Below are 25638 nucleotides of genomic sequence, written 5' to 3' on the forward strand. Positions count from 1 at the left end.
TCCCAGTGCCTGGGTAAGGATCAAGAGGCTGCTTCCCTTCCAGCAAACCATTCGTTTTCCTGTAGGGAGAAGAAAACCCCAAAAGGTACCACAGGGACTTGCTTCTGGCATTACAAATATTAGAAAGCAAGGATGAGCCAAGTGTGGTGGCTCATGCCTGTAATCCCAGCACTTTGGGAGGCCAAGGCGGGTGGATCACTTGAGGTCAAGAGTCCAAGACCAGCCTGGCCAACATGGCAAAACCCCATCTCTACAAAAAGTACAACAATTAGCGGGACTTGGTGGCATGCTCCTATAATGCCAGCTACTAGAGAGGCTGAGGCAGGAGAGTTGCTTGAACCTGTAGCAATAAGAGGTTGCAGTGAGCAGGGATGGCACCACTGTACTCCAGCCTGGGTGACAGAGCGCGACTCCATCTCAAAAAAGAAAAGAAAGCAAAGACAACCAACTGTTAGAAAAGTTTGACTTTAATAAAGGAAGTGATCTGGGATTTTCTGGGGGTTGGGGGAAATCCAGAAACAAGTTATTTTAACTTTGGCATTCAGACAAGTTTTGTAGGTTATGATTTAGGGTATTTCTATGTCCATTTGGGGGAAAGCCCATAATCTTTTTAGTGTTTGGGGCTTCTGTAAAGCTTTAACCGGGATTCTTTGCCAACTTCTCCTGGTCAGACCTGTATGTCGCCAAGAACAACAGAAGTGGAAATGAGCCAGATGGATTCAGGCTAGACTTGGGAAGATGCTCCTTGCAGTAAACTGTATTAAAAGCCAAAATGGTGCTACGTGGACACTGAGATGAATTCCTGCCCACTCTGCCCTGGTAAAATTCTCTTAATATGAGAGATATCCCTAATTGAAGAGAAAGGTTAAATGACTCACACAAGGTCACACGGCTATCAGAGTCTCAGCTGCACCACCCACTCTGCTCACCCCGCTTCCATCCTCAGGTTCCTGCTGCCCCACCTGCACCTGTGCCTGTAAGTCTCCCCCTCTCCAAATCCCACCTCAATTCTTGGTCCAGCTCAGACCCTCAGCCAAGCCTCCCATCATCACCCACAGTCTGGCACTTCACCATCTTCAAATCCTCTGCGATTAGAGCTGCTTCTTCATACTTCATAGAACTGAGCACATCGGCGATGTACAATTAAGGTGTGCTTACTAACTGAACAGGCCCCAAGGTGTGGGAAAGGACAAGCCCCTCTGGCCCAGCTCCTGAGACTGCAGCATTTGGGCTGGGAGGATTACCATGATCTTGTCTGCAGAGCTCAGCAAACTCCACAGATCAAAGGGGCTCATTAAATGTGAAGGGCACCAGATGCTTCCTCAATGATCTGCTCAGACTGTTGGGGCCAGAGACTGCCCTGAGAATAACTGAAACAAGAAAAATGGGATCTTCCCTAATCACCGGGCCCCCAAAGGACACGCTGTGTGGTTAAGAGCATGGTTTTGGGAAACAGCCGCTTTGTTTTTGGCGTCTCTTCACCAGCTGTGCAAATTTAGGCAAGTCTCTTAACCTCTCTGAGGCTCCATTTCTTCATCTCTCCTTTATAAGTAACTCTTACCTCCTCAAGATTTTTATTTTCTTTCCTTTGAAACGCGGTCTCACTCTGTTGCCCAGGCTGGAGTGCAGAGTGGCACGATCACAGCTCACTGCAGCCTTGACCTCCCCAGACTCAGGTGATCCTCCCACCTCAGCCTCTTGAGTAGCTGAGACTATAGTCACATGCCACCATGCCCAGCAACATGTGTTGTATATTTTGTAGAGATGAGATTTTACCATGTAGCCCAGGCTGATCTCAAACTCCTGGGCTCAAATGATCCTCCTGCCTCAGCCTCACTGCCTCAGTCTCCCAAAGTGTGGGGATTACAGGTGTAAGCCATTTTGCATGACCTGTAAGGATTAAATGAGATAATGAATGCAAGTCTTTGACATGGTGCCTGGCACAGGTAAGTCCTCCTGGTAAAATATTACAATTCTAGCTCACATGTCTGTAAGAACTTTAATTTCATAGTTTTTTCTACTACAACTCTATTTCCTACTGTCACTTTAAGACAGGTGAAATAGGTAAGGAAGGTAATGAGTGCCTAAAGAAAAGATTCAATCAAGTCACCAAGAGTGGTAGAGATGAAGGAATTTTCCGCGAGAGTCTGCCCTTCTGGGACAGCTAAGGGACCCTGACTTCTAGCCCAAGATTGTTCCTTGTGTCGTGATGGGGACACTGGGAGCATCTGGAGAACTTTCTTTTCAGGGATGCCAGACAGAAGAGTGCAGACCTCTTGTATGGGTTAAGTGGGGTTGTGCTAGAGGCAGGAGGCAGGCAGTGACCCTCCAGCCTTGGTTGTGATGGAGCTGCTGGGAGGGAGAGCAGATAGATGTATTCCGCTCACTGCTATACGAGACCATAATATGCCTCCCCAAAATACGAAGGTGTGTTGAGCTAAGACAATTAAGAAGCAGCAGATTCAAAAGAACTCTCTGCTCTTTCTCTATTTGCATAAAGCAGAACATAGATTTACAAAGACAAATCTATGTCTTTGCCTCCCCCTTTCCACCAGGAGAACAAAGTAAACATTGAACATAGCTTTAGACCCTCATCAGCCTCCAGATGATACCAGAGGAATATACATATACATATATATACATGTATATATATATATATAAATGGAGAGAGAGAGAGAAAATTTTGGAGATGGAGACAGAGCCTCGCTCTGTCACCCAGGCTGGAGTGCAGTGGCGCAATCTCAGTTCACTGCAAGTCTCACTGTGATAGAGGAATTTATATTAACAAGCTTTACTAACCAAAGTTTTTCTCCCCTTTGTTTTATTTCCCCCTGAGTTGCTGTCCATAGAGACTCAAAGTCCTTTTCTTTTGTCTTGTCACTTCTCTAAAAACATACTGTTTTTGTTGAAGATGCTACATTAACCAGAGTTCTAAGCCAGTGAGTTTCCTTTTGTTGAAGTTTCTCCCGCATGATACACACTGCATACACTAATAAACTTGCTCTTTTTTCTCTTGTCAATCTGTCTTTTGTTACAAGGGTCTGTCCCAGTTAGAAACTTGTGATGGTTGAGGAGAAATTCTATTTCCCTCCCAACGCTGCCGATGACGCAGCAAGCTGCAGGCAGCAGGCTCCGGTTGTTTCTCCATTCATTGATTTCTTTCTGTTTATTTTGAGCTTGTTTTTTGCCTCTTTCAGTCTGAAGGTCTCGCTTTTGGAGTCTCTAGGTTACCTGGTTGCCATGGTAGTGACAGGTAAATCAAAGACTTCCCCTTCTACCCACACAGGTGCCAGGCATCCCTGCCACTGAGTAGAAAGAAAGAAATAACAGTCTAGTGTAGCAAAGACAGTCCTGTGCTGTGCTGTAGTTTGGAAATATGAGAGAACAGAACAAGGAGGCAGGAGCACCAGCCTTGGGATGCAGTTTAGGGACATATTCCTTCAAGAAGACTAATATGGTGGTTAAAAGCTTGGGCTCTGGGGGCCGTGGTGGCTCCGGCCAGTTGTCCTGGTGCTTGAGGAGGCGAGGCTATGAGTTCAGGACCAACCTGAGCAACATAACAAGCTCTCATTGATTAACAACAACAACAAAAAAGCTTGGGCTAATCTCAGGCAGGCTTGTGTATATTCAAGCTGTTACAATTTGTGTGACCCTGGGCAAGTTGCTTAACCTCTCTGGGCCTCGCTCAATCATTATTTATTCATTAAATATTGATCTACTATGTTCCAAGTTTTGTTTTAGGTGATAAGGATACTGCAGTGAATGGAACTGACTAAAGTTCTCTAGTCAAGACAGATAATAAGTATGATAAAAAGTAAAGTATATATACCTAAGGGGCTGCATGTGCTATAAATACCTTCACTCAATGGAGGTATTTGAGTGAAGACCTGAGGAAAGTAGGGGGCAAGCCATACAGTATATGTGGGGGCTGAGCATTCTAGACAGCGGGAATATCAAGGGCAAAGTCTCTGAGGCAGAAATATGCCTGGTATGTTCTAGGGGAACCAAAGGAGCTGGTGTCTCCGGGGTAGTTTAGAGGAAGAGGAGCAGAACATGAAGTCAGAGATATAACAGGGATCAAGAGTCAGGGGACAGATCAGACCTGACCTGTGGATCATTCTGAGGACTTGGCATTTGTGAATGAGATGGGCAATCGTGAGTGTTTTGAGCAGAGGAGAGTGACATGATCTGATCACGTTTGACAGGATTGCTGGTTGCTCTATTGTAAACAGACTGGAGGGAAATAAGGGCTGGTGTCGTGTTCATTGGGTGAGTCCTGATGGTGTGTTTTGGACCACTATGGTAGCAGAGGAAGTCCTGAGAAATGGTCAGTTTCAGGATCTGTTTTGAGGACGTAGATGTTAAGATTTGCTGATGGACTGGATGTGGTAAGGAGAGAAGCAGGAAAGTCAAGAATGGTGCTAATTTTGACCTGCACAACAAGGATAGGGAGTTATCTTTAACTGAGATGGGAAAGACCAAAGGAGATGCAGGTTTTAGAGGAAAGATCGGGAGCTCAGTGTTAGAAGTGTCAACTTTAAGGTGCCTGCTAGATATCCAAGAGATGTCAAATAAGTACTGAGAGCTATGTTAGTCTGGAGTTTAGGGAAAGGTCCAGGCTCAGGATATAAATTTGAGAGTTACTGGTGCACAGATGGTGTTGAAAGCTGAGTCTGGATGAGACAACCAAGCAGTAGGTGGGAAAAGGAAGGGGTCCCAGAGCTGATGGCTAGAGGATGCCAATGTTTAGAGGTCACGAGATGTAGAAGAACCAGCAGAAGAGGCTTAGAAGGGAAACTCAATGAGATGGCAAGAGAACATTTTTCTAAAAGCCAAGGAGAAGACGGTGTTTCAAGAAAAGGGGGAGCAATGGACCTTGTCAAATGCTGCTGATGGGAACCAAGCATTAACCATGGACTTGGCAAGTTTTCTTTCTTGTTTCTTCTATTTTCTTAGTGGAGAGTGAAGATTGGGGAGGAGGTCCTGGAGGTCTGAGGACTGGTATAAAATAGTCATCCAGGAGCGTTCTAGAGTGATTCGACTAGAGAAATAAAGTATGCTTGTGGGCAGCACTAAGTGTTCTTTCTATTATAATAAAATAGCTCATCTGTGAAACCGAGGGAGGAGGATAGTAAGAGACTCTGTTTAGCTTCAGGCCTGGCACACAGTAAGCTCTCAGTAAATGCTGGCTAATAGGTAAGAGTTTATAGCAGATGTCCTCGCCTCTAAGCCTACGTTCTCACCCACCTCAAATGTTGATCATTTTCCTGGCTTCCTTTATTTCTCCTCTCTGTAACATTTTCTCATTAATAATTCTGTTGTTATAAATATTTCACAGGTCTACATACAAACACTTTCACAGACATTATACCACCTACTGCCTCAATAGCTAAATGAGGATAATAACAATTTCCTTCATTTTATAGATGAAAATAGAGAGGTTGTTACTCGCTCAAGAAAAGGGAAAAGGAGGGATCTGGAACCAGTCTGTCCATTAAATTTACCCATATCCTCTCTGCGCACTGCAGGACACCTGCCTTCTGTCTCGACTCCCATCCACAGCAGCCTGTCCATCAGACCCTTGCCTTCTCTGTCCCCATGTAAGAGATGGCCTTGCTGGCTCCCCTGTTATGATATTAACACCAAGCCAGAAACTCTATTGTGCTTTCCCCTCAGTCCCTTTCCTCTGAACCAGTTCCTGGCAGGTAATATTTATTGAGAATTAATTGATGTGTGTTTATGTTAGGGGGTGGAACAGCATAGGGATTACTTCCCCTTCGCTCTTTCTTCACAACCCCACCCTTGGTGAGGGGGAGATATCTGTTAAGACAAAGTTAAGGGACAGAGATTTTTGGAAGCATAGCAACCCATTAAAGTTTGCTCTGAGATGGAGTTCACATTAGCAGGGAAATGTCCAGTTGCATTGTAGTTGTTCCACTGTGAAGACTCAGAGAACCTAGAGTTAAAATCAGAATTTTCCCTCCAGGGTAGAGCTGGAACCTACGTGTACTGGTGTGGGGAGGAATGGGCATAGGAGTAGATAATTCACTAGAGTTGCGGAGGAGACTAAGGAGAGATGACAGAGAAAGTGGGAATTTTCCAGTGTCCTTCTTAGATCCTCTCTCTGATGATAGGCTTGATAGAGGAAATACTGTTTTGTTTCTCTCCTTGGGCTCCCATATTTGGGGGACCAGCTAACAATAAGGCTTGCCAATAACACACACATACCCAACTTTATTGGCACAACCAAACTGTGCGTGATATTGACCAGCTATTTGTGTCTGTAACCTGGGTTGGTGGAAAGGGTTAGGGAGGGAGGAGACAAAAGGGGAGCACCAATGGAGCCAGTGCATACAAAGAAACTAGGAGAAACCAGATGATTCCAGTGTCTTCAGGACACCAGGCAGTATTTCTTCATTCTACAGACCTGTGGGTGGTCAACGTATCCTGGTATCAGGATCAAGAAAAACGACCTATCATGAAGATCTTTCCAGCAAAGATTGTGGAGGAGAGATGAATGGAGAAGGGGTTGACGCCTGCCGCCTAGAGAATGATGAGTGAGTTTCCCCCTTATCTGTGGGAGGCAGGCTGGCTGGCAAGATGACCTTCAAAGATCCCCCATGGCCCTAGAATCCTCTGCTGTTCACAGACCAGCCAGTCTGAATTCTCCGCGTGTGGTGTCGGATAGTGTGTGAGCAGCTCTTTGTTTTCTGGCTGGAGTCCTTCCCAGACAATCCTTTAGCTGCACCACCCATCCAGGGCATTTCACACGCTCCCTTCCCAGACAGCTCAAGCCGGGTTCTCACCTCCCTCCTGACGGCACCAAGGCCAAGTCTTGGCTTCAGGAGACTAACAGTGTTGACACTGGCAAGAGGAAATAAACGATTGTTGCAATCTGATTTGATTAGAAAAAGAAAGAACTCTATTACTGGGGAAAAAAAGATTTAAGGCCTTAATGAGCTGTAGTTAGCTACACTAAATTCAATTAACCACATAATTATTTCTAGTTCTACTCTCCTACAACGAGCTTATTTTCACACACACACACACACACACACACACACACACACACACACACACACTCTCTCTCTCTCTCTCTCTCTTAATTTGCTTCCATCTTCATGGAATATTTTCCAGACTGTCTGCTCATGATTTTAATGTAAAAAAAGAACGTAAAAAGAGACAAGGAAAACAAACAGATCCAAGCTAAACCCTCCAAACTGTGTTTTTCATTTTCACAATAATTATTTCGTTCCTGCAGTGCTTTTCTCCCTATAATTTTACTGGTATAAGACAAATGTACCTATTCCCTCTAACTGCCTCTAAATTTACTCAACTGGTACTAGAAAGAAGAACTTAACCTCACAATAATTGAATTTAAATAACATCCAATTCTGTGAAGTCAAACATGATCTGCATAATAAACAAACCCAGCTATATGGGGGCTGGCGGGAAAAAGGTCACATCGAATATGTATATTCATAATCATATCTGTATGTCTAACGACATAAATGTGTAATATACTGTCTGTCTTTCTGCTAACTCATCATTAGCATCACCACTGTTACCAAACAACTACAATTAAAGACTGATTTGCTGTCACTCCTCCCCCTGGCTAAACAGAAAAACATAATTTAGATAAATCTTGCATGACCAGAATTGGGCTATTTGCATATGGTGGGCTGGGCCTGTTTCCAAGGTTCCAGGCCACTACACTGAAATTTCAGGGATGCCAGGTCAGCATGTTCTCTTTCTTTCCCAGAAGTCAAGCCCAGGCAAAGGCACAGGTCCCCTAGCAAGTTAAGGGACAAATACTCTTGCCTCTTACGAGCAGCCCTCTGTGTGTGATCTCTGCACACAAGCAGATGGATTCCAGCCTCAGCTGTGCAAAACCCTCATGGTGTTCTTTGCAGGAGCTGTGGTGAAATTCTTCAAAAAATAATCTGTAGTCACTGTAATTAATATCATTCGGTATGTTCAGGGTAAACAGCAGATATTGCAAGTGCAAATGAGCTGTGATGGCAAGTTACACTTCACTAATGTTCCGGATCACAGCCTTAGGCACTTAGAACCACTTCTGTGCATCACTGACTCTAACAAAGCTGGGGACCGGGGTGGGAAAGCAAGATCTTTCCTAGGAGCCAATCTCAGCTCTGCTACCCTCTCTGGCTGGTGGCCTCGGGCTTAAGCAATCTAAGCCCTGATTTCTTGGTTCTCAGAGTTTAGCCTGCATAAGAATCACCTGGGAGGCTTCTTAAGCATTCAGAAGCTCAGGCTTCACTCCAGAGATTCTGATTCTATGAAGATGCACCCTTCTCTTGAAGCGAGGTTGGCTGAGACTCATTTTGTGAAACGCTGGACCACATACTCCTCAGCAAACCTTCTGTCTCCTACATTACTTTAAGACTCTTATGTATACAAAGATAAAAATAAATACCAGTAGCTGTAACTTACTGAACACTTACCAGGTGCCAAACCCTGTATGCAAGCATTGACTGCTGGGTTCAAATCCCAGTTCTTCCACTTGCTAGGTGAGGGATGTTACCCACTCCAACCCCCATCCACGCCACCTGTAGCTCTACCGCTCTGCTAGCATGTCTGCTATTGTTGCAGCCTCTCTTGGTAGCTCACACCTTTGAACGTGTACTAGAGGCCAGGTATTGTCTTGAGCACCCGACATGCATGGGGTGATACAGCATGGTTAGTGGGGCCTGTAGACCCAGGCTGGCTGGGTTGAATCCTTGCTGACCTGGAGTGAGTTTTCTCAGGGGTAAAGGGGGACCAAAGATACTTCTTGCCTTCCCAGGTGCTCATGAGGATTCAACGGGTAACACAATTGAGGGTTTTGTTTTGTTTCAGTTTGCTTTGGTTTGGTTTGGTTTTGAGACAGGGTCTCTCCCTGTCACCCAGGCTGGAGTGTGATGGCGTGATCTCAGCTCACTTCAGCCATCAACCTTCTGGGTTCAAGCGATCCTCCCACCTCAGCCTTCTGAGTTGCTGGGATCACAGGCATGCACCACCATGCCCTGCTAATTTTGTTTATTTTTTATAGGGATGGGGTCTCACCATGTTGCTGTGCTGGATTACAGGCATGAGCCACTGCGACCGTAAGGCGTTCTTAGGACCCTGTCTGACACCTAGATAGTGTTTATTGTGGGGTCATTGTTGGCCCTCATGTATGTACCCACCTATCCATACTTCATCTGTTTAGATCCTAGCAAAAGGAGGTAGGGAGAGGACGATGCTCTCTTGCCTTATGGACGAGGGGTGTCTTCAGTGTTCGGCCTTACCAGGCACCTCACTTTACTGCCTTGTAAATGAAGTTCATCAGTCTGAAACCTGAGAGTGTGTAGCTGCCTGGGAGCCTAGATCATGCTCCCATGGGTAATAACTGTGCTGAAAGCCAGGAGTCTCCAGCTGTGGCGAACAGCCCTGTTACATCGAGGGGGGGAAGGACAAAACAGATACCTCAGCCCTCCCTTCACCTGCTTGCCTCCGTGTTTCTCCCCAAGGAGAGACATGTGTGTGCTGCACATGTCTGTGTTTCTACACATGCTTCTAGACATGTTCTTCCTGCACATGTGTGCGTTTCTACCTCCGGTGACGAGGGAAACAAACACGTATTAAGTTGTGAATATTTACAGCCGTCTCCTCTCTTTACCTCCTGGCTTTCAGTTAGGGCTGTGAGCTGGTGTGTTTCTAGGGCCAACTGGGGTTTCGTTTTGCCTACAAAAAGTGAAAGCAAGACCCAGAGGGTAAAATGATCTGCATGGTGAAGAGCTTAGCAAGCAAAGGGGAACAGGAGAAAGACAAAGAAATCTTTGCTCTATCATTTTCTTTGCTCACTTTATAAAGACTTTGCTGTAAACATTTAAATTGTTTTTCAATTCTTCCTCTATGTGGGACTTGTATTTCTTCTTCATTATCAGCTTCATCATTATACTCAATTTAAACTGAAAAAACTGCCACCCAGAGAGGGCCCTGGCCTTTCTGAGGGTGGTGCAGTGGGGCAGCACTGAACTAGAGAAAAAAATTCAAGACCAAACCCTGCTCTGGGCTCAGCGCGCCAAAGGGCAGGTCCCGCACCCGGTGAGATTGATGCCTCCCGTTCTCACCAGGTGATAGCCATGCCAGAGTCTGCTGGAAACCTGGCCCAGTTCTTTTCACACCTCTCAAGGAAACGTACTATTCCTGAAATCTTGGCTCCAGATCCCTGTCAGGAATAAGCATGCTAAGTAGAATCTGAATTACTATGGCGTGTGAATAGACTTCGGTCTGTTGACTCCAAGCTTCTGCTAAGCTGCTCCAAGTGGCTGTAGCTTCTGTCATCTTGGCAATTTTATTTTCTGTTTCAAAGAATTCTGTATTCCTTGCTTCTAGAGCTGGGAAGGGCCTGTTGGGAGGTCTTCATAGGTCTTCCTCCCCTCCCCCCACCTCTGGTCAGACTGCTGCCCCCAGCCCTGGCAGATGGAAGGGAGCCCTGGAGTCTTCCTTGCTCACCAGTGCCTTCCGGTTTTCCCATTCCGATCCCTATATGACAACCAACATGGGACAGGGCCAAAGCTCACAGAATAGCTCACACCTCTGCACTCAGGGCTCAGGGGAATATTTATAGACCAGCATTGTTTCCCTCCAAACAAGAGAGGCCGTAGCCCGTGGTCTTCTTTCAGGAGCCATTCAGCGGCATTGGTTGAATGCTCTGACTCGTAGCCCTGGTGTTGAGAACTCAGGAGGGCTCCTGCCCAAGAGACATTCACACACGAGGACACATTCTTTCCAATCCAGACAGATTCTCAGCTTTTGCCATGATTTTTAGGCCTGCATTTCACTTAATTAGTACCTGGTATATAACATATTAACTTTTTGATTTCAGATGACTAGATAGTTAAGCAATCAATCAAGACCTGCTGTTCTCAGTCATTTTCTGGGATTTAGTGACCCGAGTTCACATTCCCCATCCTCTTATGCTTCACAATTATTTAAATCTTCATTCATCTTCTGCTCAGCCATCATCCATCCACCCCAAAAAGTTCTATTTTTAAATTCTATTCTCATGTCATGGATCATTTCAACTACTTTTTTCCCCAGACTTTTACCAGTCTTTTAGGTGGGGGTCTTTTTTCTGTTTGTTGTTTTGTTTTGTTTTTTTTTGAGACGGGGTCTGACTCTGTTGTCCAGACTGGAGTACAGTGGCACAATATGGCTCACTGCAGCCTTGACCTCTCAGGCTCAAGTGATCCTCCCACCTCAGCCTCCTGGGTAGTTGGGACTACAGGTACATGCCATCATGCTCAGCTAATTTTGTATTTTTTTTTTAGAGATAGGGTTTCATCATGTTTCCCAGGCTGGTCTCAAACTCCTGGGCTCAAGTGATTCACCTACCTTGGCCTCCCAGAGTGCTGGGATTACAGGCATGAGTCACCACGTCCAGCCTCTGTTAGGTTTTTAAGGTATATTTTCCTGCTATGTTCAAGCCATGGCTATATATGCCCAGAGGCTGGGAAGGAGAAATGATTCCCATCTCAAAAATATCTTAAAAATATGTACAGATTTATTATAAATCAAAATTTTCCTTATAACTACAGCCCCTTCCCACACATATAATTCCCCCTAAATCAGGAACATAATGTACAGCCTGTTTTTAACTTGTATTTTTCCATCACACTATGTCACAAAAAAATTCTCATGGTGATCTGTGATTTTGCAGGTCCTGTCCATGAGTTTCCTGAGAAGACAGTCCTGGAATGGAATTACTAATTCAAAGGGCATTTTAAAGGCTGTTAATACATGCTGCTAAATTGGCCTCCTGGAGGGTGACACCAATTTCCATCTACATCATCTGAGTGTGTCACTATCTGCTGCTATTGCTGCTCATTCCAGGTCTTGTCCTTTCTCCTCCTTCTCATGGGCAACTGCCAACAGTACCACCACTGTGACCCTGACAAAAAAGGCTCAGAAGATGTAGACAGTCTTGTTTGTTTTTTTTTTTCTTATCTTTCTTTGTACTGTAGGGAAAGAGTGGGATGTGGCTGGCTGCAGGATTGGGGAAGAGCTAAGTCAGAAACAAGCAGCAATGCAACTGTGGCAATCTTGAGTGGGGGGAGGTCTCAGCCATGAAAGAGAACCAGGGGGTGCCTAGCCCCCTGGAGGCTGCAGAAACTTAGCCTGGGTGCTTTGCCTTCTCTGTGGAACTAGTGGGTGAAAGGAGTGACTTCGAGTACTACTGTCAAGAGTCTCAGCATAGTCGATCCCTGAGATGGTAAACTTTAGGGCAAAGACACCTGGGCTGAAAGGTCCCACATTTAAAACCTGTCAGCCAGATAACTGCCCACCACTGCCCTGTAAGATACCTAGATATGGGAATAACACTCTTCCCCAATAAGACCCCTGTGACTAAAAGACTTTGTGGTTAAAAACATATCTTAATCTAACCTGTATTTTTCCCGCTGCAATTTCAGCCTTTTCCATCTTTTCATGGTGAATGAACAACACACAGGCTTTCAGATCAGACAACTTCTGGCTCTGCCATTTACTAGCTGTATCAGTTAACATCAGCTGCTGACTTCACTTCTGCATATGCATTCCAAAATTAGTGTCTTAAAATAACAACTACTTATTACTTTTCACAAGCCTACAAGTTGGCTTAGGGTTTCGGCTGACCTGGCTTGGTTGATCTTGGCTGGACGCACTTATGCGTCTGTGCATTGTCTGGACACTGTTTCATGCAGGTTAGGTTGATCTTCCTCTGCCTCATGTCTCTTATCATTCAGTAGAATTGCCCAGGCCTGCTCGCCTGAAGGCAGAGGAGTTCCCACGAGAAGGAGAGGGCAAGCACTTTTCAATGCACAAGCACTTGTCAAGCCTCTACCTGCATCAAGTTTGCTAATGTCCCACTGACCAAAGCAAATTATGTGGCTTACTTCAGAGTCAGTGTTGGTAGGCGTTACCCAGAGACAGTGGCTATAGGGAAGCATGAAGTTCTAGAGCCATTAGTACAATCAATCTACCACATTAACTTTGAGATCTTGGGCAATCTCCCTAACCTGGCTGAGCTTTAATTCTGTTATCTATAAAAGTGTAGAGTTTTTGTGGGATTCTTTGCTATATGTAAAATGTCTGCCACACAATACGCATGCCATATTTATTTTTCTCCTCCTTTTCCATCATTTGAATTTTTTCTAAATGCATTATTATATATATATTTTTGAGTTGGACTTCCTCTGTCGTCTGGGTGAGAGTGCAGTGGCAGGATCACAGCTCACTGCAGCCTTGACCTCCCAGGCTCAAGTGATCCTCCTACCTAAGACCCCCAGGTAGCTGGGACTACAGATGTGTGCCATCACATCCAGCTAAATTTTTTTTTGTATATTTTATAGAGGAGGGTTTCATTATATTGCTGAGGCTGCTCTTCAACTCCTGGGCTCAAGCAATCTGCCCACCTTGACCTCCCAAAGTCAAGCGTGAGCCACTGTGCCTGGCCCTTAAATACATCATTCTTATGCATTACTTTCTACATGCAAAGCTCCAAAATAATAATAATCAACATTATTCCCATGGCTTCTGTTGAATTCCCAACTCCTAGCCTGTGCCTAATAAAGTTTGCCCTCAATTCATTCCAATGCACTGGAATTTGGTGACTAAAGGAATCAAAGAGTATCTCCTCCCTTTGTTCCTGGGACCATCCAGTTGTGAAATGATCTCTTGGCTTTGTGATCTGGGTCCACTACCACAAATGAAATAGAAAGTAGTTAACACGTTTGCATTAACTGATGACTCTTAATAGAGGCAATAAGCTGGGAAACCCCCATTTCCTAATTTAAATGTGGCTTTGGGGGTAGGATGAGTATTCTGGCCTCTCCTTAGCTAATCAGGCTCCAGAAGGGACATTAATTGCAGCCAGCTCATCCTGCTGGGGAGACCCAAGGCTGCCAGCTCCCTTGCTGAGAATGGAATAGAATTTTAATTGGCTGTGAAAGCATCATGGCAGGAGGTACAGGAAAGAGTTGGTCTACTCCCCCAAAGAAGGTGAGAGAAGCTCCAAGGGAAAGGACACAAGCAGGTGCATGGCAGCAAGAACCCCCCATTCAGGGGTCTTTCTGGCTGCAGCACCACAGTTCCAATTCCAGGGCTAGACTCCAGCCTAGGTGAAGGACCTTCTCACACAGGGCACTTGGGTGATCAGCACAGGAGCACGGAGCCTGTGAATCTTCTCATCTCTGTGCTTTCCCATCTTCCATGAGAGAAGCACCACAGAGTTACTGTCACTTGTATTGCCAATCTTCAACTTCAGAGAGCTCTCCAAATGTAAGCTCAGCTCCCCAGTGGTCCTGTGTGTGTGCCGTTTGTCAATTTGCATGGTTTGAAGCAATGGCAAGCATTCCTATAGTGTTGTTTCAGAGCAACATTAATTTATTTCACTCAAATAAAGTAATGTAATTATGTTTAGGGAAAGCTCGTTCTCATGGCAGTGAGTATGTCCTTTCTGCCATGGCAATTTCTGGAACACAAATATACAAAAGAATGACATATGAAGGTCAATAGATGTGACTATGAAAAACAAGAAAATGTAGCTTTCTAGCATAAATGTACAATGATGCATGTGGTTTTTGGAGAATGTTGGGCAAATTACTTAACCTCCTGCTACCTTAGTTTTCTCATTATTACAATGAGGGCAGTAGTATTACTGATCTAATAAGGCTTTTGGAAAGAATAATGAGATGTAAAGAGCTTAGAATAGTGCAGAGTCTTAATAAATATGTTTTCGTGACTCCTTCTAGTGAAGTGACATACAGAAGGGGGACTAGTCATTGACATACTCATGCTCTGTTGACCTAGCGGTAGAATAAATCTGTTGATAGAAAGCAAAGCAGAACCATAAAAATATGCAGGCAAAATCATTGCCCTCAGAGAACTATTTTGTGAGACAAAAGCTTGATAAAAATTCAGAATTTGCAGTAAACTCTACTTCATTAATACTTTAAAACTCATGGCAATAAATCATCACTTACAACAACTAAGCAGTTTTGTTTTTATTGTGCATTTTGATTTTTATTTTCAAGGTTTTACTGAAAGTTTATTACAAACTCAGTAAGGAAGGTGAGCAATACACTGAAGAGCACCATTGAAAAATGGCATTTTAGGCTGGGCGTGGGGGGCAGATCACTTGAGCTCACGAGTTCAAGACCAGCCTGGCCAACATGATGGAACCCTGTCAGTGCTAAACATACAAAAATTAACCAAGTGTGGTGGCGTGCACCTGTAATCCCAGCTACTTGAGAGGCTGAGGCAATAGAATTGCTTGAACCTGGGAGGAAGAGGTTGCAGTGAGCTAAGATTCCACCACTACACTCCAGCCTGGGTGACAGAGTGAGACTCCATCTCAAAAAAAAGAAAAAAAAAAAAAAGAAAGAAAAGCATTTTATTTTATAACTTATAAAGATATAAAGGATCCTACTTTGTGATCCTTCCAAAAAACATACCTCAATAATTCAATTTCTTCTCTCATGCTCCCTTCTTCATTCATACTTCCTGTCTCTTCATTGAGGAATAAAAATCATCATTTAAGCTCAGAACATAGGAATGAAAACAGAAAAAAAAAAGAAGCAAACAATGAACAGCATTCTCTTTGAAATTACAAGAACTTCATCTCCAGAAAAAAGCAGACAGAAGTCCTTGGCCTTTGGGAAAAAGAGCTTGGGGAAGATGGTATTGGTTCATATGCTTCAAAGGCAGAACAGGCCTCCCACAATGGGAAACAGCTCATTCCCCTCCACACCTGGTCCTCAGATCACGCTTGGGTACCCCGGCTCCTGTGCTTCATCTCTCTTAACTGGACCATCAATGCTTGGGAAATGAGCAGGACAGCCATTTAAAGAGGTAACTGACTGCACAAATCAGCTCACCCCTTCAAGGGATCACATTTCTCACACTTTCTGGTTCTGTAATAGGTCAGGAGGTAGGTGGAGACAGAGCTGGCTCTTTACCTGATGTGCAGGGTCCTGAAATGAAGCATGGCTGGGCCACTTGACGGGGAGTAGAGATACAGAAGTCAGTGCTAATGCTGCAGAGTGTGCCGATGCCCAAAGCAGGTGCATCTCTGATGGGGTAAAGGATGAAGAACAAGCTCCGAGAAAGGTTGGGTAAGTTCCTGGCTTTCAGTCTGGCCCCTTCACCTGCCAAGTGAGCAAGTTTGTTTGTCTTTCTTGGGCTGCTGTTTTTCTTTTTGGCTAAATGGGATGTTGGATAAATTATCTCTACTAGTCTGACGGTTTTTGAATTTTAAAGATTTTATAAATCATACAAAGGTTCTGTAGATGAAAAGCAATGCCAGATTCCAGGAATTGCTTAAAGGTGAGCTAGGGCAAAGGCATAGAAGCAGGAATTCTTTGTAATGAAAGGGAGCAGCACACTTCATGGGCAGGTCAAGAGGTCATCTGGAAATGGCATCACTAGCTACTGGAAACCTCCTACCCAGCCCAGGAGCCTGAAACAGGGAACTTGGAAAGAGAAATTTAGGGTTGTGCATCTGCAGCACAACAGAGGGTGAGACGCGTGGTCATGGGAGTACTCGGGGTGCTGGAAAGATCTGCTGCCTAGAGTAGAAAAAGGTAGATTTCTATTGCTCACCCCAAATCTTTTTTTTTTTTTTTTTCAGCTTGGTGGTTTCTTCTTTATTGATGTGCCTCTTACCTTCCCCCGACAATTTCAGTCCCTTCCAACTACCCCCAAAAAAGAAGGTAGTGAAAGGAAGGGATTGCTGGGGTTTTGAGCCCCTTGGGCAGTCAGAAAGGGAACAGAAACCAAAACAATCACTAGATGTGACAGAGACTGACAATCAAGAGTCTAAAGCAGAATGGGAAAGGCCGGCAGAGAAAGGGGAAAAAAGGAGAAGGGAGAGGTACAAGATGCCAACTCCACCATTACCCCTCCTAAGAGAGGCTGGAGAGAGAGCCTCAAACATTAAGAAGTGCCGGTCCTGAATAAGGGAGGTGGTATTTGAGCTTGAAGGAGGAAGAAGTCAAGAAAGGGGGGCCACCTCTCTCTTTGTAGAATGAGAGCCCCCTCCAGCTCAAGGGCAGCAGCTTCACAGACCGTAGACACTTTCGTCACTATAGGCAATGTACAGAAAGAAGTCTTCTTCATGGTGTTCCTGGTAAAGTTGACCCATTGTGGCACTGGTGGGTGGAATGACATTGTTGACAAAGAAAAACAAGGCATCCTCAGCTCGGAGATGAATTCGCTTCCGGATCAAGAAGTAGAACTGACCAGCTGTGAGATCAGAAGGCACCAGGTATTTCTTTTTGTCCAGGTCTCCTATCCGAGCTTTGGGAGCCTTTTCTACTATCACCGGCACCCGGTCCGGGTATTTCTTTTGGATCTTCTCGCCCTCAGAGCAGCGCTTCTCGAATGGATGCTCTTCTTTGTACACGAACTTCATCCTCCCGAGAACGGGCTGGACCGGGCTGGGCTGAGGGAACCCGGGAGGCGGGGGGGCCGGACGGGGGACGGCGGCAACAGTGGCGACGGGCGGGCGGAATCAGCCCACCCCAAATCTTTTAAGGTGAAGCTTCTGATTCACTTCTTCGTGCTTCTTAGCTTTTATTTGGCTTCTTATATATGCATATGGATTCTAGAATGCGTTTCCTTGACATAGGGACATAAGCACTCTAGGTATTGAAAAGGAACATCTTCAATTGCAGCTATAAATCATCTTTCTGGTCTTTATCTGGATTTCTTGTTAGCTTTCTTGGCTTGAATTATGACTTTACAGGATATGAATACCCAGGGGGAAAGGGCCATTAAATCAAAGTTTCAGGCTTGCAAAACTGACCCCTATATCCGTCAGTACAGGAAAGAAAAGCCATTTGTAATGAGAACAAATACAAGCGTTTCTCTTGGCCCAAAATTTCTCTTAAGGTCGATCACCTCTTCACTTATTCTAATTATCCTTGCACTCTCATCCGAAAAGGAGACTCATCGCTCCTGAAATGTATGTGATATAAGGCCAACATAATGTATTTTTGTTTTTATTCCATCTTTGTTTTTACTCTAAAATCTCCATCGTCAAGTCTGTCTTAGACCCTAGGGTAGTATAGAAAACATTCATAGGGAGGCAGAGGTAGGCAGATCACCTGAGGTCTGGAGTTTGAGGTCAGCCTGGCCAACATGGCAAAACCCCATCTCTACTAAAAATAGAAAAACGAACCAGGAATGGTGGTATGTGCTTGTAGTCCCAGCCACTCAGGAGGCTGAGGCAGGAGAATCGCTTGAACCTGGGAGGCAGAGGTTGCAGTGATCCGAGATCACGTCATTGTACTCCAGCCGGGCAACAAAGCGAGACTCTGTCTCAAAAGAAAAAATAAGAAAACATTCATAGACTGCATGGAAGTCATTCAATTCAGCATGCAAGTATCCCATGCATGCTGTTCCTAACCACTCACTAGCCTGTCAGTGATAGAGAACTTACTACCTCACAAGGGTACACAGTGCATTAAAAAAAATAGTTCAATCAATAAATCCTTGCTGGAGAATTGAATAAATATTAGATTACAAGCTGCAGGAGGGCAGGACTATGCATAAGGCATTATTAAAGAGGCATTGTTATAGATGTGAAGATAATCAGGATATCTGGTGATGTGTCTGCAGTGGTGAGACCGGTATACATGTGGAGCAAGGAAAGGAGATAGGAGGGTATCAGTTCAAGGTTATAGGATATAGTTCAAGGTTCAAGTATACCAGGTCTGTCTGAATGTTCACGCGGTCATAGTCTATGGCCTGAATGCTCTTTCACAGCAATTTCCTCCATCACCTGTCCCACCTCCATCTTCTGGGATAAATCCTTATTCCTATTCACCTTAAGTTTCATGTTTCTTGCTCTGGCTCTAATGCTGAGACAAAAATGCCAGAGGCAAGAAGAATGGAAGAGAGGAAGAGAAAAAGAGAACATGGGACAAAAGAGCCAGCCTGGGGTGCTAAGGAGCTGCCAAAAGACTCACAAGAAAAGTAGCAGAATGGGTGGGCAGGCCCTCATTGCCTGAGTCACTCCAGCACACGTTCACACCCACCTTAGACTCTGTGGCCAAGAGCACTGAATCCATGAGTTTTTGACCTGCCACTCATCAGCCTAGTGTTGTTCTAGGCCCATGTGGAGATGGAGCAACTTGCATCATCCTAGTCAAGTGAAAGAAATCAAGGGCTAATTGTCCTTGCTAACCATCTCCCTGTACTCAGCCCATCAGAGGAATGACATCACATAAATCCGAAACATAAAGAGGCAGAAGGACTGCACACATCTTGCCTTGGCATCCCATGTATGTAATCTAAACAGTCTCTGTTCCCACCAGGAAATCCCAACACATTACCTAACCAAACCCCACCCTCCTGCACCATCATCATTATTACCGTCATTATTGCCATAATCATCATCATTGCAGAGATTGAGTTCACCATTTCACCTCCAAGGACATTTTGATTCTATATTTATACATGCAAAGTTTTAATTGAAATTATGTCTGCATTGATAAACTCTCATTGAGAACCTATTTTCCAAAGAGAATTCTCTTAAACCAACTTAATCTTTGATCAATCTTTTAAAATGTAAAGCAGTTAAACTGTTTCAATTTTTTTCCATTTCTAATTTAACTTTATTGAAACTTTTCCTTGGGATAAATCATTTTATTTATTTATTTATCTATTTATTTTTTTGAGACAGAGTTTCGCTCTTGTTACCCAGGCTGGAGCGCAATGGCATGATCTCGGCTCACCGCAACCTCCGCCTCCTGGGTTCAGGCAATTCTCCTGCCTTAGCCTCCTGAGTAGCTGGGATTACAGGCACGTGCCACCATGCCCAGCTAATATTTTGCATTTTTAGTAGAGACAGGGTTTCACCATGTTGACCAGGATGGTCTCGATCTCTTGACCTCGTGATCCACTCGCCTCAGCCTCCCAAAGTGCTGGGATTACAGGCGTGAGCCACCGTGCCCGGCTGGGATAAATCATTCTATAAGTAAAATAGGCATTAACCACTTGATTAGTTGGGTCTGTAACAAAACTTACTAATTATAATGAAGGCTTTATTGTGTGGCTTTATAATCTTTCCAAGTCTATTTTTTTCTAGACCAAAGTTTGCAGATCTGAATTTTGTCAAGAAGTTGTCATCTTCTGCCAGATTTTAATAAACCATAGATTTAACTGAGGAGAGTGGTTTTGGCCACTATCAGTTTTATCTTATACTGAATATTTCTAAATATCATCAGAGTGAAGATGCCCTGCCTTATAATAGCAAGGGTACATTACTAACAGCATAATACATGTGGGCCTCAAGGAAACATTGTCTCATTTAATCCTATAGCAATGTTGAGGAGTGTGTATTATTATCCCCATTTTACAGATAAGTGAACAAAGCTAGAAATGTCCAATCTCATACAGAGACTATGTGATAGATCTGGGAATTGAAAACCAGGACTTTGGGTGTTAAAATCCTTTTTTTTCTACTGTACTGTTTTTTCTAGTGTCTCTCAATTCATTCATAAGTATACTGTGTTCAATGGCTGTACATACATCTCATAACACATTTTGCCTTGTTTTTGCCTACCTCCTGTTCTGTCTGTCTCTCTCTTTCTCTCTCTCTCTCTCTCTCACACACACACACACACACACACACACTTTGTGCTTCCAATAAAGCACAACCGATTGCCAGTGTGCTCTTGGACTCACCCCGGGAGCAGCACGACTTCTCTCCTCCCTCCCTGGTAGGTGAGTCCCACTGCCACCCCAGGGAACCACCTGGGAGGAGCTCCCATGGCCAGCATGTTAGGTGGGCCCTCACAGGTGTGCCCCTGAGTTCCCACTGGGAAACCTGAAGGAGGCAGCCCCACAGGGACTCACAGGGGCTCAGTCCGCTGGCTGAGGGAGTCCATCAGTGTTATTTTATTTAGAAAGGAAGAACATGGTTTTCAGTGGAGCACATCCAGACAGTTTCCTTTTTTACAACAAATTACAAGAGGGGTGGGAAGGAAAGGAAATGGAGGAATAGAGGGAGGGAGAGGGGTTTCTATTTTTAAACCCTTGCCAGGCATTAGTTCTGTGGAAGTTTCTGTGAGGAAGGAAGAAGGAAGAAAAGATGGGAGTGAGCGAGGGGTAACTGGTGGGAGGGGTAGGTCTCGGGAAGCGATTTTCAAACATCCTTTTTTTTTTTTTTTGAACTGGACTCTTTTCTCCAAAGGTATCCTATGAAGAAACGCCAATATAAAAGACAAATAAAAGGGAGCTGTGTATCGCCATGAACGTAGGCAGCTTCCTGACCCCTGCCCACTTGGCTTCTCCCCTGAGCACGTGGAGGCTCCCGTGATAACGCTACTGAAAACAGGTTGAAACCATTTGTTGAGCAGGGTAAGGGAAAAGGATCACATTTCCATGTATTTATTCATTAGTTCATAAAATACTTATTGATGCCTAGGTGCTAAGGTGGGAGAATTGCTTGATGCCAGGATTTTGAGGCTACCCTGGGCAACATGGCAAGACCCCCATCTCTACAAAAAAAATTTAAAATTTAAAAATCTTAGCCAGGCATGGTGGTATGCATCTATAGTCCCAGCTGTTCAGGATGCTGACATGGGAGGATTCCTTGAGCCTAGGAGATCAAGGCTGCAGTGAGCTATGACTGAGCCACCGCACTCTACCCTGAGTGACAAAATGAGACCCTGTCTCAAGAAAACAAAAACAAAAACCCTAAAAGTTGGGGAAAATATGTGTTTAGACAAGACAAAAAGGCTGGGTGTGGTGGGTCATGCCTGTAATCCCAACCATTTGGGAGGCTGAGGTGGGCAGATAGCTTAAGCTTAGCAGTTTGAGAGTATCCTGGGGTAACGTGGTGAAACCCCATCTCTAACCCTCAAAAATACAAAAATTAGCTGGGTTTGGTGGTGTGTGCCTGTAGTCCCAGCTCCTTGGGAGGCTAAGGTCAGAGGATAGCTTGAGCCAAGGAGGCAGAGGTTCCAATGAGCTATGATGGTGCCACTCTGCTCCAGCTTGGGCAACAGAGCCAGACCCTGTCTCAAAAAAAAAAAGAAAAAAAGTCAGGCACATGGAACTCTGTCCTGGACTCCAGGCCTTACTCCCTAGGATCTGTTTCCTGTATCACCCACCTTGAATGCTGATGATAGGCCTGTGCAATCCACAAAGGCAGATGGTACAGAAGAGTCCTCCAGTGTGCCTGGTACTGCCTAAGGTGTGGCTTGTGGGCCAGGCTTGCACTCTGCTTCCTGCACCCTGAGTGGTGGTCCTCCCACTAACTTAGTTATGCTTCCCAGCATTTGCCCCTGAAAGTCCTCAGAAAGAGATCTTGCAAACTGATATAGGAGCCCAGACTATGACGTTTGCATGCTGCCCAGACAGTTATATATCATTCATAGCTCATTAACCTGAGCTAAAAATAGAAAGCCACTGCCATAGCCAGCTGCGAATCCTCCAGGGACTGATCCTGGTTTGATTCTAATTATACAACCTGCTTAGCAACTCCCAGTCCCCTGTTCCCAATTTTTCCTCTTCTTTTTGAAGAAGGGTGTGGACATTCAAACCTATTCATGGTTTTCATTTTGCTCCTTGCAAGCTGCAAAAGCAAAGTACTTGGAGAGGGAAGAGAATGGTTATCATGGTCAAAATGAAGTCTTGGGACTAGTTACAGATGTCCATCTATTTGTCTTTTGGTCCGTCTTCACCCCAACCACCAATCCCTTACAAGCATAGAAAATGAAGAACTGGGGCCACGCCTATAATCCCAGCACTTTGGGAGGCCGAGGCGGATGGATCACGAGGTCAAGAGATCGAGACCATCCTGGTCAACATGGTAAAACCCCGTCACTACTAAAAATACAAAAATTATCTGGTCATGGTGGTGCGTGCCTGTAATCCCAGCTACTCAGGAGGCTGAGGCAGGAGAATTGCCTGAACCCAGGAGGCGGAGGTTGCGGTGAGCCCAGATTGCGCCATTACACTCCAGCCTGGGTAACAAGAGCAAAACTCCATCTCAAAAAAAAAAAAAAAAAGAAAGAAAGAAAAGAAAGAGAGAAAAAGAAAGAAAGAAAGAAAAGAAAAGAAAATGGAGAACTCATTCTAATGGCAACGTATCTTCACAAGGCATTTGGTTCTGAAGATCCCACGGCATTTTAAAGATGGTTTCTGGAAAACCTAATTAATCCTCACAGTGTGTCTTTGAGGGAAGAGGTTTTGAGCTGCCTCTACCCTGAAGCTGGAACAGAATAAGACAGGTGAAAATTATAGCAGGAGAAATTCAAGCTAGAAGAGAGGTAGAATTACCAGATGGTATGGACATGAAATAGATTACCATGGCAGCTGGTATAACTCTTTTTCTAAAATATTTTTAACACAGGCACGATCTCCCTATAGTGGACACAGGACAATTTCCTTTGCTTATCCTGTTCAATTCACATGGTCCATGTGAGGCTAAATTGTACTGACCATACCCAAGTTCCTACAGTGTACATATAATCCCAGCCTAACTAATCAGAAGACTCCTACCCTGGCTCACAGCGACTGGTTTAGGAGAGGGTTACATGACCCGAACCATCTAAGGAGGGCTTCCCAGGGATTTTACTCAAGTTTCGTTGGAAAAAACTATTTTAGTCTGAGCTGAGTTTACGAGTTATGGGCTACAACATAAACTTGGAGACCATCTTGCTTCCACATGAAGAGACCTGAGCTAGACCCAGCTACACAAACCAAGGGATGAAAATCGAAAGAGGGCTTGGCTGTAACCATGCTGCAGTCATTCACTTCAGCTTCCCTGATTTTGGTAATTCATTTTTTAAAAATTTTGCATGATGTAGTTCCACTTGGCTCTCTGCCTCTTGCAACCAAAAGAGCTCTGATATAGCTCCGTTTGCCTGATTCCAAAGCCCAATCTCATCCTAGCCATGAACACACACACACACATACACCACCTGTCTAGGATGGCTTTGGTGCCTTCCTGCTTGAAACTGAAAAGCTGGCAGGAAGAGGGGAGGATGACAAAGCAACTCCTCTAGGATTATCTTTCCCATTTTATGATAGGCAAAGCAAAGAACCACTGGCCTCGATGAGACCCTGGAGGGCACCTACCCAGTGCAATCACCGAAATGGTGCCAGGCCCCTCTCAACTTTGCTACCAAGTGGTCACCCAGCCTTGACCCCAGTGATGAGTATCCATCCCTGCTGAGGCTGCTCTTTCACTTTGGGGCAGTACTCATTATTAGTTCTTTCTTTTCTTTTTTTGAGGTGGGGTCTCACTCTGTTGCCCAGGCTGGAGTGTAGTGGCATGATCATGGCACAATGCAGCCTCAACCTTCTGGGCTCAAGCAGTCCTCCCAGCTCAGCCACCTGAGTAGCTGGGACTACAGGTGCATGACATCATGCCCCAGCTACTTTTTCTAAATTATTTGTATAGACATTCTCCTTATGTAGCCTGGGCTGGCCTTGAACTCCTGGGATCAAGTGATCCTCCTGCCTCATCCTCTGAAAGTGTTAAGATTACAGGTGTGAGCCACCACACCTAGCCAGTTCTTTCTTAAACTGAATCAAAATCTAGTTGTCTGTTATTTCCAGTCACTGGCCCTCTCTTCTGGGGTGATGCAGGGCAAGCTTGCTCTCTGCTATATGATAACCTTCAAAGTACTGGTGGGCAGCCAGTCTGGCTTCCTGGTCCTGCCATGTATTCCAGCTACTCTTCATGTCACATGGTTTGAAGTCTCTTTATAAAGTCACCATTTTGTTAACCCACTTCTGGGGGTATGTGACATTAAAGAATTCATCCTTCACAAGACAGGTGTTAGACTGATAATAGGAGTATGGGAGGTCTCTTACTCCCCTTTCCTGGATTCCACACTTCAGCGAGGACAGACTAGGACCACATTAACATCACCAAGTGATGGGAAGGAGTAGGGGAAGGATTCTTTTACATTAAATAGTAATATATTGGATTATAAAGAATTTTAAAAATATTAAGAAAACTGAATATTACTTATAATCCTACCATCTAGAGATAAGCACTGCTAATATCTTATTATCTCTCCTCTAATCTTTTCTCTATACAAATATATATATAATTTTAAAATAAAGTTTAGAATCAAATTCTGAATACTTATTAGATTCAGGAGCATATCCCATGCCATTAAGTAATTCTTGGAAATATTATTGGTGATGGCTCCATAATAGTCCATGGTGTGGCTGGATCCTAAATTTTTAAATCACGTTTTTCTTGTTTTTTATTTATTTACTTTTAGACAGAGTCTCGCTCTGTCACCCAGGCTGGAGTATAGTGGCACGATCCTGGCTCACTGCAACCTCTGCCTCCCAGGTTCAAGCAATTCTCCTGCCTCAGCCTCCTGAGTAGTTGGGATTACAGGTATGCACCACCATGCCCAGCTAATTTTTGTATTTTTAGTAGAGATGGGGTTTCACTATGTTTGGCCAGGCTGGTCTTGAACTCCTGGCCTCAAGCGATCCACCTGCCTTAGCCTCTAAAAGTGCTGAGATTACAGGCATGAGCCACTGCAGTCAGCCATAAATCATGTCTTTATCGTCAAACACTTAGGTTTTCTCAAATTTTTGCTTTAATAAACAACCACGGTTTAAACATTTTTA

The 25638-nt window shown here is 44.5% G+C and overlaps 1 protein-coding gene and 1 pseudogene across 2 annotated transcripts in view; both read right to left on the bottom strand.

Moving 5' to 3' along the window:
• MARCHF4 (membrane associated ring-CH-type finger 4) overlaps positions 1 to 25638 on the bottom strand; it is a 112172-nt gene that overhangs the window by 29012 nt on the left and 57522 nt on the right. The gene's annotated exons all lie outside the window — the stretch shown is intronic.
• On the bottom strand, positions 15694 to 17542 carry LOC100411187 (gamma-aminobutyric acid receptor-associated protein pseudogene; annotated as a pseudogene). The gene has a single exon (XR_013519090.1). The product of XR_013519090.1 is annotated as a gamma-aminobutyric acid receptor-associated protein pseudogene (transcript).

This window comes from Callithrix jacchus, chromosome 6, assembly GCF_049354715.1.
Source record: "Callithrix jacchus isolate 240 chromosome 6, calJac240_pri, whole genome shotgun sequence".
NCBI classification, from domain to species: Eukaryota; Metazoa; Chordata; class Mammalia; order Primates; family Cebidae; genus Callithrix; species Callithrix jacchus.